This window comes from Bombina bombina, chromosome 4, assembly GCF_027579735.1.
Source record: "Bombina bombina isolate aBomBom1 chromosome 4, aBomBom1.pri, whole genome shotgun sequence".
Taxonomy (NCBI): Eukaryota; Metazoa; Chordata; class Amphibia; order Anura; family Bombinatoridae; genus Bombina; species Bombina bombina.
In genome coordinates this window covers 792,322,339-792,335,364 of record NC_069502.1, presented here as the reverse complement: position 1 = coordinate 792,335,364, position 13,026 = coordinate 792,322,339, and positions in this window count along the sequence as shown.

Sequence of the window (13,026 nt, the reverse complement as noted above, 5' to 3'; positions counted from 1 at the left end):
TAAGTAACAGTCGGAGGTGAACTAGTTTAACCTAAAGAAACTACCTCAGGATCAGCGGGAGGAATACTGTCCAATCCTCCAAAACGGTCTGAAAACCTGAAATTACACACTCAGATGCTACTGAAGTATCTCCTTCCTAAGCATCTGGGAGGGTACCTCTGAAATAACAACTACTGTGACATAAAACCACACTGAATGTTTAGTTTTCCCCTTGCGCTCTCCCCGCAGCATGGATAATCTTTAAAGACACTTGAAGAGACGACTGCGTAAAATATAGCACATTGCCAGAATGCTACATGCAGCATCCGAAGCAATGTTGGCTCTGAAAAGGATTTCTCTTAATACATGGGGAACAGAAGAAGTCTTGAATGTTCCACATTAGTATCAAGACATAACGTGTATGTAACACATTATTTGCTTTTTATCAAATAAACTTGAGTACCATAACAAGATTACTGTGACTTTAAATGACATATTAAATAATATGGTGAAGGGTCTCTTGAACCATATATCATCACCATGTGTATAACAAAATGTATAGTACTTTGTCATCAAATGATAAATGTACTGCTTTATTCAACGTATGATACAGAATCCCCAGACTTCAGCTAAGCCTAGAGGAGTCTGCTTGTCACTGGATGGGGCACTGACATAAAACAGGCATTCAGATTATTATAAACCCTCTTAAATACTGCGTGCTTGAGAAGCTTCTCTGCTGTATGCCTAACGTAGCAGAGAAGGCATCCTGATCTACTGAAAAACACTCTGTCATAAAGCGTGACAAACCTCTCTGCTGTATGCTATAACACAGCAGAGAAGGCATCTGGCGTTACGAATCAAGTGTATTGTCCAAAAAGGCGCGCAAAAAAATGGCATGTATCTTAGCTCCGCCCATCATGGGCGTATCAAGCTCAATCTCCCGGGCGGCTAATACTTGTAACAAATGGAGCCGTCAGGAGAAGCACCAGGTGGCTCGCAGCGTAATACAAGCCGTTGGGAACGGCGAAATGCCATGTAACACCTCCAAGCAAATCTCCCTGTCGGCTGCCATTTTGGTAATATAAGCCGTAGGTAGCGAGACATGCATCCAACATGTATAACACATTTCATGCTGAAGTAATAGAAACCTCCCTGTCGGCTGTGAACTTTATGAATATAAGCCGTTGGGAGCAGGGACATGTAACACCATGTATAACTCTGTCATGCTGAAGCAGAATAAACCTACCTGTCGGCTGTGAATTTTATTAATATAAGCCGTGGGGAGCAGGGACATGTAGCACCATGTATAACACTTTCATGCTAAACAGAATAAACCTCCCTGTCTGCTGTTAATCCCCATAATATAAGTCGATTTGAGCAGGGACATGCAACAATCCTGTATAACCCTCCCTGTCGGCTGCTAACTTTAGTAATATAAGCCGTTGGGAGCCGTATTGAAGGAAGTAGATGTTGCTTCTGAAATTGCAGAAACTGCCCAATAACTTATCCTCACTCTCTAGGGACAAAGTTATCTAACGTCCATAAATATATATATATATCTTTATCATGTTGGAATACTTCCCTGCAGCCCAGTCTCCGAAGGGAGGGGATCATGCTCTGCTTCAGTATGTCACAGTACATGTTGGCATTCATGGTTCCCTCAATGAACTGTAGCTCCCCAGTGCCGGCAGCACGAATGCCGGCCCAGACCATGACACTCCCACCACCATGCTTGACTGTAGGCAAGACACACTTGTCTTTGTACTCCTGGTTGCCGCCACACATGCTTGACACCATCTGAACCAAATAAGTTTATCTTGGTCTCATCGGACCACAGGACATGGTTCCAGTAATCCATGTCCTTAGTCTGCTTGTCTTCAGCAAACTGTTTGCGGGCTTTCTTGTATATCATCTTTAGAAGAAGCTTCCTTCTGGGACAACAGCCATGCAGACCAATTTGATGCAGTGTGCGGCGTATGGTCTGAGCACTGACAGGCTGACCCCCCCACCCCTTCAACCTCTGCAGCAATGCTGGCAGCACTCATACGTATATTTCCCAAAGACAACCTCTGGATATGACGCTGAGCATGTGCACTCAACTTCTTTGGTCGACCATGGCGAGGCCTGTTCTGAGTGGAACCTGTCCTGTTAAACCGCTGTATGGTCTTGCCCACCATGCTGCAGCTCAGTTTCAGGGTCTTGGCAATCTTCTTATATCCTAGGCCATCTTTATGTAGAGCAGCAATTCTTTTTTTTCAGATCCTCAGAGATTTCTTTGCCATGAGGTGCCATGTTGAACTTCCAGTGACCAGTATGAGAGATAGTGAGAGCAATAAAACCAAATTTAATACACTTGCTTCCCATTCACACTTGAGACCTTGTAACACTAACGAGTCACATGACACCGGGGAGGGAAACATTTCCACTTAGGGGTGCACTCACTTTTGTTGCCAACGTTTTAGACATGAATGGCTGTGTGTGGAGCTATTTTGAGGGGACAGCAAATTTACACTGTTATACAGGCTGAACACTCACTACTTTACATTGTAGCAAAGTGTCATTTCTTCAGTGATGTCACATCAAAAGATATAATAAAATATTTACAAAAATGTGAGGGGTGTACTCACTTTTGTGAGATACTGTATATATATATATATACACCAATCCAATTTAAAGGTGCACTCCATAAGACTTAACACAACTGCCGTGGTGCTGCATAACCAATAGATACACAATCCAATTTTACTCCAATATAGAATAAAAAACGCTGCACTCACAGGTCTGAGAAAGAAAGTCCTTTTATTTTTAGCTTAATAAGACATCCAAAGCACAATTACCCCCAAACGTTTCGGTACCGCTCTGGAACCTTTCTCAATGGGTATATTCCAAATCTCCAACAAACGATCGATATTTAGAGCGTAGCTGTTGGGACTGTTCCAATGGATAGCGCCAGGCATGTATTTCTGTTTTGTTGTAATTTAATTTATAGAAGGAGAGGTTACCAAAGGTCTCTAATATTTCTAATAGTCTAGGTATTGTCTTAGTCGATGTGGTGGAGAAAATCGTGACATCATCTGCAAATAACGCGATTTTGTGTATAGTACCATTAAGTGGGATTCCCTCTAAATTTCTGTCCTTTCTAATCTGTTCCGCTAGAGGTTCTATAGTTAGGGCGAATAGTAGGGAGGATAGAGGGCAGTCCTGTCTTGTTCCATTGGAAATGGGGAATAGAGGGAGTTAAATCCTAGCCCACTGACTTAGGCTGTGGAGTATAAGGCTTTTATAGCTAGTATAACGTGATGTGGGAATTTTAAAGTTTACAATACCTTCCACAGGTATTCCCACCTGACCCGGTCAAACGTCTTCTCGGCATCAATAGAGATGACCGAGAAGGGTTTGTTTTGTCTCTTAGATTCAAATAAAATATTAAGTAATCGTTTAAGTGAGTGGGCCCTCACTACCTGGGATAAAGCCCACTTGATCTGCGTTAACAATATTGGGGAATATTCTGGATATGTGATTGGCTAGTATTTTAGAATATATCCTGATATCAACATTTATCAGTAAAATGGGTCTATAATGGTTGCATAAGGAGGGATCTTTACCTGGTTTGGGTATGGTTACAATGGAGGCTTCAAGGAATTCCCTATGGAATGTGCCTTCCTCGCCAGCAAGGCTAAAACATGTAAGCAGAAGGGGGGGATTTTTCATGTATGTATGTCTTATAGAAGATAGCCGAGTAGCCATCTGGGCCCGGGGCTTTGAGGGATTTCTATTTTTTTAATTACTTGCTTGATCTCTTGAATGGTAAAGGGGTTAGCCAGGATTTCCTTCTGATCTGTAGTAAGGTTCGGCACTTGCAGGGAGTGCAGAAAGAACCTAATAACCTCTCGAGAGGCTGGGTTTATTGGTTCATGTTTCTGTATGTTGTACAAAGCAGACTAGAAATCACAGAATTTTCGACCAATCTGGGAAGGCAGTCTGAGGGTTTGGTCACCTTGTTTTAGTGAATGTATGCATGTGGCCCCTGTACGTTGCCTCAATCTATTCGCTAGTAGGGTGTCGGCCTTGTTGCTCTTAGAATAGAACAGTTGTTTTAATTTGGTGAGGCGGTATTGTGTTCTCTTAAGCTCTAATTGACAGATATGTCATCTGAGTTTTGAAATTTGCTCTCTAAGGTCTAAGGAGTTGGAGGTGTGTTACAATAATTCAAGATCTAGCAGCTTACAATGGGCATGGGAAAGTAAGAGGCCCGTCTGCTTTCTTAGGTGGGCTTGTTTTCTGATAAAATAGCCTCTAATATAAAAATAATCTAAAACTATACAAATATGTCAGATGTTAAACAACACAATGTACAGGGTGACTAGAATAGAGTACAATACTCCCCTCTCAAATGACCGCTGCTCTCTAACAGTCTCTCCCAACCGGACTGTGAGTAGAAAGTGAATCGAATATATAGAGGCGCTGATCTTGAATCTCGTGTATATGGACGTACACACTGAAGAAAGAAAAACTTGGCTTGTGATTTGCAGAAGTTAACAACAAATTAATGTGCAGTATACTCACTCCGAAAAATTCAGAGTTCAGCTTCTTCGAAAGGTTTTTCTGTCTCAACTTTCCCAATTTCCACACTGTGTTTGTGTCTGTGGATAATGAAAATTGCACTGCAGGTAATTGAATCTTTTGCTTGATAAAAAGTGCAATATACTCACTCCGATAAATTTCGGAATCCGGCTCCTCAGAACGTATTGTGTAGTTTGAAATTACTTCCAAAAAGGCAGCAAAAATACTTGTTGTGGTAAAAAACAAATATTTATTAAAACATAATAAAATGCTCTTATTTATCTTGGCTCTACGCGTTTCAACGACAGTGTCGTCTTTTTCAAGAGCAGTACTTCCAATTGTTTTTACTGCTCTTGAAAAAGACGACACTGTCGTTGAAACGCGTAGAGCCAAGATAAATAAGAGCATTTTATTATGTTTTAATAAATATTTGTTTTTTACCACAACAAGTATTTTTGCTGCCTTTTTGGAAGTAATTTCAAACTACACAATACGTTCTGAGGAGCCGGATTCCGAAATTTATCGGAGTGAGTATATTGCACTTTTTATCAAGCAAAAGATTCAATTACCTGCAGTGCAATTTTCATTATCCACAGACACAAACACAGTGTGGAAATTGGGAAAGTTGAGACAGAAAAACCTTTCGAAGAAGCTGAACTCTGAATTTTTCGGAGTGAGTATACTGCACATTAATTTGTTGTTAACTTCTGCAAATCACAAGCCAAGTTTTTCTTTCTTCAGTGTGTACGTCCATATACACGAGATTCAAGATCAGCGCCTCTAATATAAGCCTTAATTGCTCCCCATATAGTGTCCTCACAAGGTGCAGGGTTATCGTTTGCTTGTATGAGAAATTTAAATTCTTAATTCTTCCCTAAATGGTATGTCTGAAAGTACATGGTGGGTTAATCGCCAGGTGGATTTGGATCTAATAGTGTTCACAGAATGAAGACTTAATGTGACTAATGGATATATCTGCTGAATGGCAAAATAGATTATCTATTCAGGAGTACGTCCGATGGGGGTGAGAGAAGTGGGTGTAGTCCTTATCAAGTCAGTGATAGGATCTCCAAATGTCAGAATAACCGAATTGTGTCATTTGAGGCTTAAAGGATCAGGGGTAACAGTCCTTTTGTTAGCAGGGTTGGATTTCCTATCTAACCTGTTATCTCAAGCCATGTTGAAATCCCCTGACAAGATAACCCTGCCTTGTTTGACCTGATCAGCCTTGTGTAATTTTTCTTTAGGTATTTGGATTGGTGGACATTGGGAAGGTAAATGGAAACCAGGGTATAGGTGATGTGGTCCAAGTTCCATATTAATATGACGTATCTGGCTTGTGGGTCTCTAAATATATGTATTGGTTCATAGGTCAGCCGTCTATGGATCAGAATGGCAATTCCTCTCACTTTTTAAGACAATGGGGCCGATTCTTTGACTGGGTAGTCCATAGATAGGGGTTTGGCTGGGACGTCAAAAAAGAAATGCATTTCCTGAAGGAATGCTACAGCTGCTCTATGAGACTTAAGGGATCTTATAAGAAGGCTTCTTTTTCCCATATAATTCAGGCCTCTCACATTGTGTGTAACAAATTGAGGGAGGTCATTTGTGGGGCTGTAAGCTAACCCTGCACAGACCACAAAGGAGCCCCTACAAGAGGGAAGGGATGAGATGGCAGATGTGGGAATGAAGTTTGGGAAGGGTGAGAAGGGGAGGGCGGGATGTGGATAATTACAGTGAAAATAGTCCACCAAAGTTGAACCCAAACGTGGGCTCTGTGCTTGGGGGGAGCTAGCGCAAGTAAAACGCTAGACTGATACAGTCATCCACGCTCAAGTACAAATACCGTATTGTCCCGAGTATAGGCCGCACTTTTTTCCACTAATTTAATGCTTTACATTAGGGGTGCGGCCTATAATCGGCTGCGGCCTATAATCGGGTATTTTATCATTTTTTTTGGCTTCCTATTGGGGCAGCTCAGCCGGGAAAGGTCTTCACACATTGGCTCCTAAATCCTGACTGCACGTGTGATCGGCACATGTAGTCAGCGACAGTGAGGTAATTCGCAGCGCGTCAGTCAGTCGCAGAGAGTGGCGCCGGCTAGTGCTTATTCCCACTGTTAAGGGAATGCAGTGCCACCTGGAGCTGCAGAGAGTACAAGCGGTGATGCTGGTGAAAATACTGTAGTTGCTGGGTGACCCTACTCCCTGAAGTGCAACGTAACGGTAATGTACCAGTATAATGTATCATGTAGCATCTAGCACATAAGTGTGGGCAGTAACCAGCGGACATCCACTTGTGATTAAAACGCCTTATTGGTAAAGCAGTGACTTAGCTATATCATATTTATTTACTCCACTGCTGTTAACACTAGCACTGTCCCAGCCTCTTTACTGCTATTAACCCAACCTATTCCAGATGCAAAAAAAATATCTGACCCATTCCACCTTTACTCCTTTAACCTCAGTTGCAAGCTCTCCTTCTTGCTTAACTCCCGAAATCTAAACACCCATAAGACCTACCACCAACTGTAAAACCTCTTTCTAAACAAATCCCCATTGCTTAACCTCTACAGATTCCCCATAATAAAAACCACAAAATAAAGCAAGCTCCCCCTCCCCTAAGCTTTCCTCATCTGTATCCCAGCTTTTCTGCAATGTACTCAGACAATTACTAAAAATTGCCTTGTTCACTTAGTATTCTTTGTTGAAAAAAGCTAAACCTAGGTAGGCTCATATGCTAGTTTAATGATGCAAAAAATACATTTTCTGGTCATTTGAAAAGTAGATCTCAACATAGGGCAACCCTGCTGTAATGTATGTGAAGATAGATCTGTATGTGAAGATAGAACTTTGAAGTTTTCTAGAAGGGTAGGTTTTTTAAAGACTGCCTGCATCAACTGATCCTTGAGGGTGAAGTTGTGAAGGCACACCACGACATCTCTCAGTCTGTCAGGATTTTAGGTCTATGAGCTTGCTCCGTATTATGTGAGGTGCCCCCCAAAGGACCCAGCAGTACTGTGAAAAGAGATATAAGGTATTCCTGCAAATCTGCAGCTGTGACACTCTCAGGGATGCCTCTGAATCGGATATTATTTCTCCTGGCTCTATCCTCAACATCTTCCAGCTTAAACGCCAATTGAGTGATTTGTTCTGCCAAGCTCTCGCTGTATGAGAGGAGATTGGAGTGGTCAGTGGTAAGGTCATCTTGTCGCATTCTAGGGTTTCTACCTCTCACCTTTCTCTGAGATGTCTTTTCTTAATTCTGCGGGGCTGCGTTGGATTTCAGCAGTTATGGATTTTGTTTTTGCAGCCAACATTTTTTTTTAAGGTGGATTCAGTAGTGCTGCAGGGGGGTAGGTGATTGTGTGCTCGATTGAGAACCTTCATCTAGGGACTCTGGGTCACTTAGATCCCTTCCAGTAGTATCTGAATGATCCTTAGGCTGTTGGGAAAAGTGATCAAAGACAGTCTTTTTGACTGTTGGAGTATTAGGGAGCCTTCTTGAGGAATGCAGCATACTGGACGAATTTTTAGCCAAATTTGATTAGAAATAATGAGATCTTAAAATTTCACGTGGGCACAAGTTAACACTAAATACACTTACTATCTATGGGCTAAATTACAAATTTTGTGGTATGGTGAAAAATTGATCATTGCGTGTGGAATGGCAGGTCTCCCGTATTACAAGTCGCGGCGTTATAGCTATACCGCAAGTGCAGGATTTTCCATAGCGCCGTTTTACAGGTTGTGCAGTGTGGCTAAAATGCTTGCGTTACAGCATATACCGAGATGATCCATTCCGCGATCTGAGACCAGTAGTTATGGATTTTGCAAAACAAAAATGTTTCAGAAAATTCATAACTAAAATGTTACAAACTACACTATAAACTACCATAAACTACCTATCAACCCCTAAGCCACCCTCCCACATCGCAAATACCATAATAAACTTATTAAACCCTAAACTGCCAGCCCCTCACATCGCTAGTAATAAACTTAATCTATTAACCCCTAATCCGCCACCCCGACACTAAATAAACCTATAAACCCCAAAACCGCCGGCCCCCACATCGCTACTAATAAAATAAATCTATTAACCCCAAAATCGCCGGCCCCAACATTGCTACTAACAAACCTAATCTATTAACCCCTAAACCCCCGGACTCCCACATTGCAAAGCACTAAACTATTCTCGATGTGGGAGTCCGGCAGTTTAAGGGTTAAAAGATTTAGTTTATTAGTAGCACTGTGGGGGGGGCGGCGGTTTAGGGATTAGTAGGTTTAGTTTATTACTAGCGATGTGGGGGGCAGCAGTTTAGGTGTTAGTAGGTTTATTTAGTGTTGTCGATGAATCAGGGGCGGCGGATTAGGGATTAATCATTTTAATTAGTGTCAGCGATTTAGGGGAGCGGCAGATTAGGGGTTAATAACTTTATTTAGTATTGGCGATGTTGGGGGCGGCAGACTAGGGGTATTTAGACTAGGGGATTAATGTTAATCAATGGGGTTGCGTTACGGCAATTTGCCATTCCGCGATCGCAGGTGTTAGTTTTTTCCCAGACACTTTCTCCCTATTGATGTCTATGGGGGAAAGCGTGCATGAGCACGTAAAGTCAGGCCTTGGGTTTTGTGTGGTATGGAGCTTAACACACCATACCGCACAACAAGAGAAAGTTTTTCAGTAACTTGGAATAACAGCGTTATTTACGCACCCGGTATAGGCCAAAACTATATATAGCCTAAACACAAAGAGAAAAGCGGGGCTGACCATAGCCTCCCAGACGAAACTAAGCCACCAACATGATGGGGAGTAATGGTTTCTAAAAGTAATTTATTGCTTTTATGTACTTGTTGAGTTCTCTTTAGAGATCAAGGGGGTATAAACATTGTTTCAGGCAGGAGTTCCTTAAGTAAATCTACCAAAGTGAAATACTAAAGGGGGAAAGAATATTAGCCCCAGGCGTGCGTGAGTTTAGATGATTTTAGTATAAATTGACTGTGGCCGTAAAAATGGGAAAAATTAGTGTTAAGGAGCAGTCTCATCAGGGATGCAAGTGTGCTACCGTAAAGCACCGCACCATTGGCAACACGTTAAACACCTAAATCTGGGGGTTTTGACACAGTTGCGACACTAAATACAGGTCTAACACCAAATGTGCTCCCCAACCCCAGGTAATGGGGTACGTACTCCTAGAGGGGGAAAATGGATGTGGAGGTGACCCACCAAGGCAAGCTGGGCTGGAAAGGGGGGAGCAGACCCGGCCCAGACTGCCCAGAGGATAGGGCGCCAAGTATTCTCTATATTAGTATAACAGGTCTAACAGAGCAAACGTATTAATACTTGGTAAAGAAGTTCAACAGGGAATTAGTATAGGAGGCTATTCCTTAGGTATGCAAAATATTGAGAAAACTCGCAATTAAATAATATTTAATGTCAAAACGTTTTATAAATTTGTTCCCTCTCCTCAGGGAACATGGGATACTTCCTCAAAGAGGGGGAAAATGGAATGTGGATGTGACCCGTTTAGACAAGCTAAATGGGAAAGGGGGAGGAGAGGGGGCAAATCGTTATAGGTTGCTTAGAAAACAGACATAAAAATGTTAGACAATATTACTGAAACCTATTCAATACAAACTTTGATAGGATTAGGATTTCTGAATAGTCCCGAAAGTATGGATATAGTCAAGGTACTTCTATGGCAAGGTAGAGTTAATGGGTTATGTATCTCAGGGCCTTCTGGTGCGTGTGGTTCAAAACTCTTTTCAGGAGTTGGTAATTAGTCCCAAGGTCCTCTTGATAGAGGTTGAATTAGACTAGGTGTAGTGATGTATAACAATAAAAAAAGTTAGATCTCACCCGTTAGTGCTGGGAGCGTGGAAGGCCAGACCTGTCCCAGCCGGTCGCTTAACTTAATTGGAGGCTCTCTGGGACATCACTTGTAAAGTTAGCAGGGTTATCTGCTTCACAAAATGTAAAAAATCAGTGCGCCAACAAAAGTGAGATAGTAAAATATTATCTGCTGTTGTATTAGGCCTTGGAAGTCTGCGGATGGCAAGTGGAGATGGGTCTCTTGTAAGCTGGAGATGACTGAAGGGCTGTCACATGGCGGTCAAAATGGCGTCCTCTCACGCCCCTAACAGGGCACCACCACGGCCGCGGCAACCCCCCTGTCAGAATCGAGGGTGTCTTCTACCCAATTCCGGGTGACTTAGCGCTCAGAGTGATCCTAGTCGGAATTCAAATGCCGCAAGTGTGGCAGGATGGCAGCCTCTGTAGCAGACTGGGCCGTTCAGCAGATCCGAGTTTGGCGATCGCCTCACACGCTACCCACAATGCCTTTATTTTATACAAAAATGCAAATGATGAAGTGAAATGCATGTTTTTGACATTTCAGCTTCAGCTTATTTCAGAGATGCTGACAGAGTGCCACATTGGGGGTCCTTCTGTAGACTTGGCAAGTCAAAGAATTGGGGCAACACATTTCTGCTTCAGGATTCCTCCAACCCCCCCCCAAAAAAACTGCCCTGACTGCACCTCTCAGCCAGGCCTTTGCATTGGTAACTGTTTTAAGGTTTACCACACCCAGGGCAACTAGGAGAACAGTTTTTTTGTTGTATAGTTAAAGCTCTTCTATCTGAGGATGTTCACGGCCAAGCTGGCTTATAAAATTCTCTATTTTATTACTTTTATTTGGTCATTTGGGGTGGGTGGTAGATAGTGGGAAATTGGAGAGCATAATGTTAAGGTAGTTAGGAAAACAAATAAAAATAAAAAAATGGAAAAAACATTTTATAACATTATTTGATTAAAGTCCTTTTGCAAAAAGTTCAAAATGCGTTGGAAGTTCCGTGCTGAGGATGCTTATAGAACAGTGGATGCACAGGTGACAGCCAAAAAACATAATTTATGTAAGAACTTAGAAGTAAAAAAGAGGGCGCCACATAGCGTGATACTGTTGACTCAAAGCAATGAGGGTGAATAGTAATATAGGCTTACCGAAAGGTTATGCACCGTATTGTAACCGGTGCTAGCAGGCAGACTAACACTCTCAGTGGTTAGCACACTGGGTGGCCTCAGATGTACTGCATACAGGTGATACTCTGCGTGGCTTGATTGGAGGTGCAAGAACGTCTGTGCAGCTTGTGTGTCAAAGACTGCGGTAGGTAAAAGGGTCAAACACCTTTCCAGGAAGGATCAAATGAGAGTAAAAGACAACGTCTGTGTATTAAAAATTGAAATCTTTAATCCATAAGAATTGCTACGCGTTTCTAGACCAATAACCGGTCTTTTCCTCAGGCATAAAAACAATGGATACAATTTACATAAATTCAGACCTTATATACAGGTTACTTTAACCCCTTAATGACAACTGACGTACCAGGTACGTCATGCATTAACAATCAGTTAATGACAATAGACGTACCTGGTACGTCCGTTGTCTAACAGAGTGCTGGAAGCGATCACAATCGCTTCCAGCAGCTCTGAGGGTATTGCAGCTCTGAGGGTATTGCAGTGATGCTGCAATACCCCTTTACAAGCCTCCGATGCAGAGAGAGCCACTCTGTGGCCCTCTCTGCACCGGAGCGTCGTTGGTGGGTGGGAGCAAGGCAGGGAGGTGGGTGGGCGGCCTGCCAAGGGCCTGTGATTTGGAGGGGGGCGGGATCGGAGGCCGGATCGGATGCGGCAGTGTCCGGGGGCGGCGGGCGGGCGCGTGCACGGGGCGGGAGCGGGTGGGAACTGCTACACTACAGAAAACACGGATTTTAATTCAATAAACGATCGGGGGGGGGGGGGGGTTGGGGAAGGGGGGGTTAGGGTGGGTTGGGGGGGAAGCTACACTACAGAAAATGGGGAAAAAAAACAAAAAAACACAAAAGCACATTTTTTTTAAGAAACTGGGTACTGGCAGACAGCTGCCAGTACCCAAGATGGTGCCCATTAAGTTAGAGGGGGAGGGTTAGAGAACTGTTTGATGGGGGATCTGTGAGTTTGGGGGCTAAGGGGGGATTCTATACAGCAGCATATGTAAATATGCTATAAAAAAAATATATACCTTTTTATCTTAGTACTGGCAGACTTTCTGCCAGTACTTAAGATGGCGGGAACAATTGTGGGGTGGGGGAGGGAATATAGCTGTTTGGGAGGGATCAGGGGGTCTGATGTTTCAGGTGGGAGGCTGATCTCTACACTAAAGCTAAAATTAACCCTGCAAGCTCCCCAAAAGCTACCTAATTAACCCCTTTACTGCTAGCCATAATACAAGTGTGATGCGCAGCAGAATTTAGTGGCCTTCTAATTACCAAAAAGCAACGCCAAAGCCATATATGTCTGCTATTTCTGAACAAAGGGGATCCCAGAGAAGCATTTACAACCATTTGTGCCATAATTGCACAAGCTGTTTGTAAATAATTTCAGTAAGAAACCAAAAATGTAGAAAAATGTAAAAAAAAAAATTATTTGAACGTATTTGGCGGTGAAATG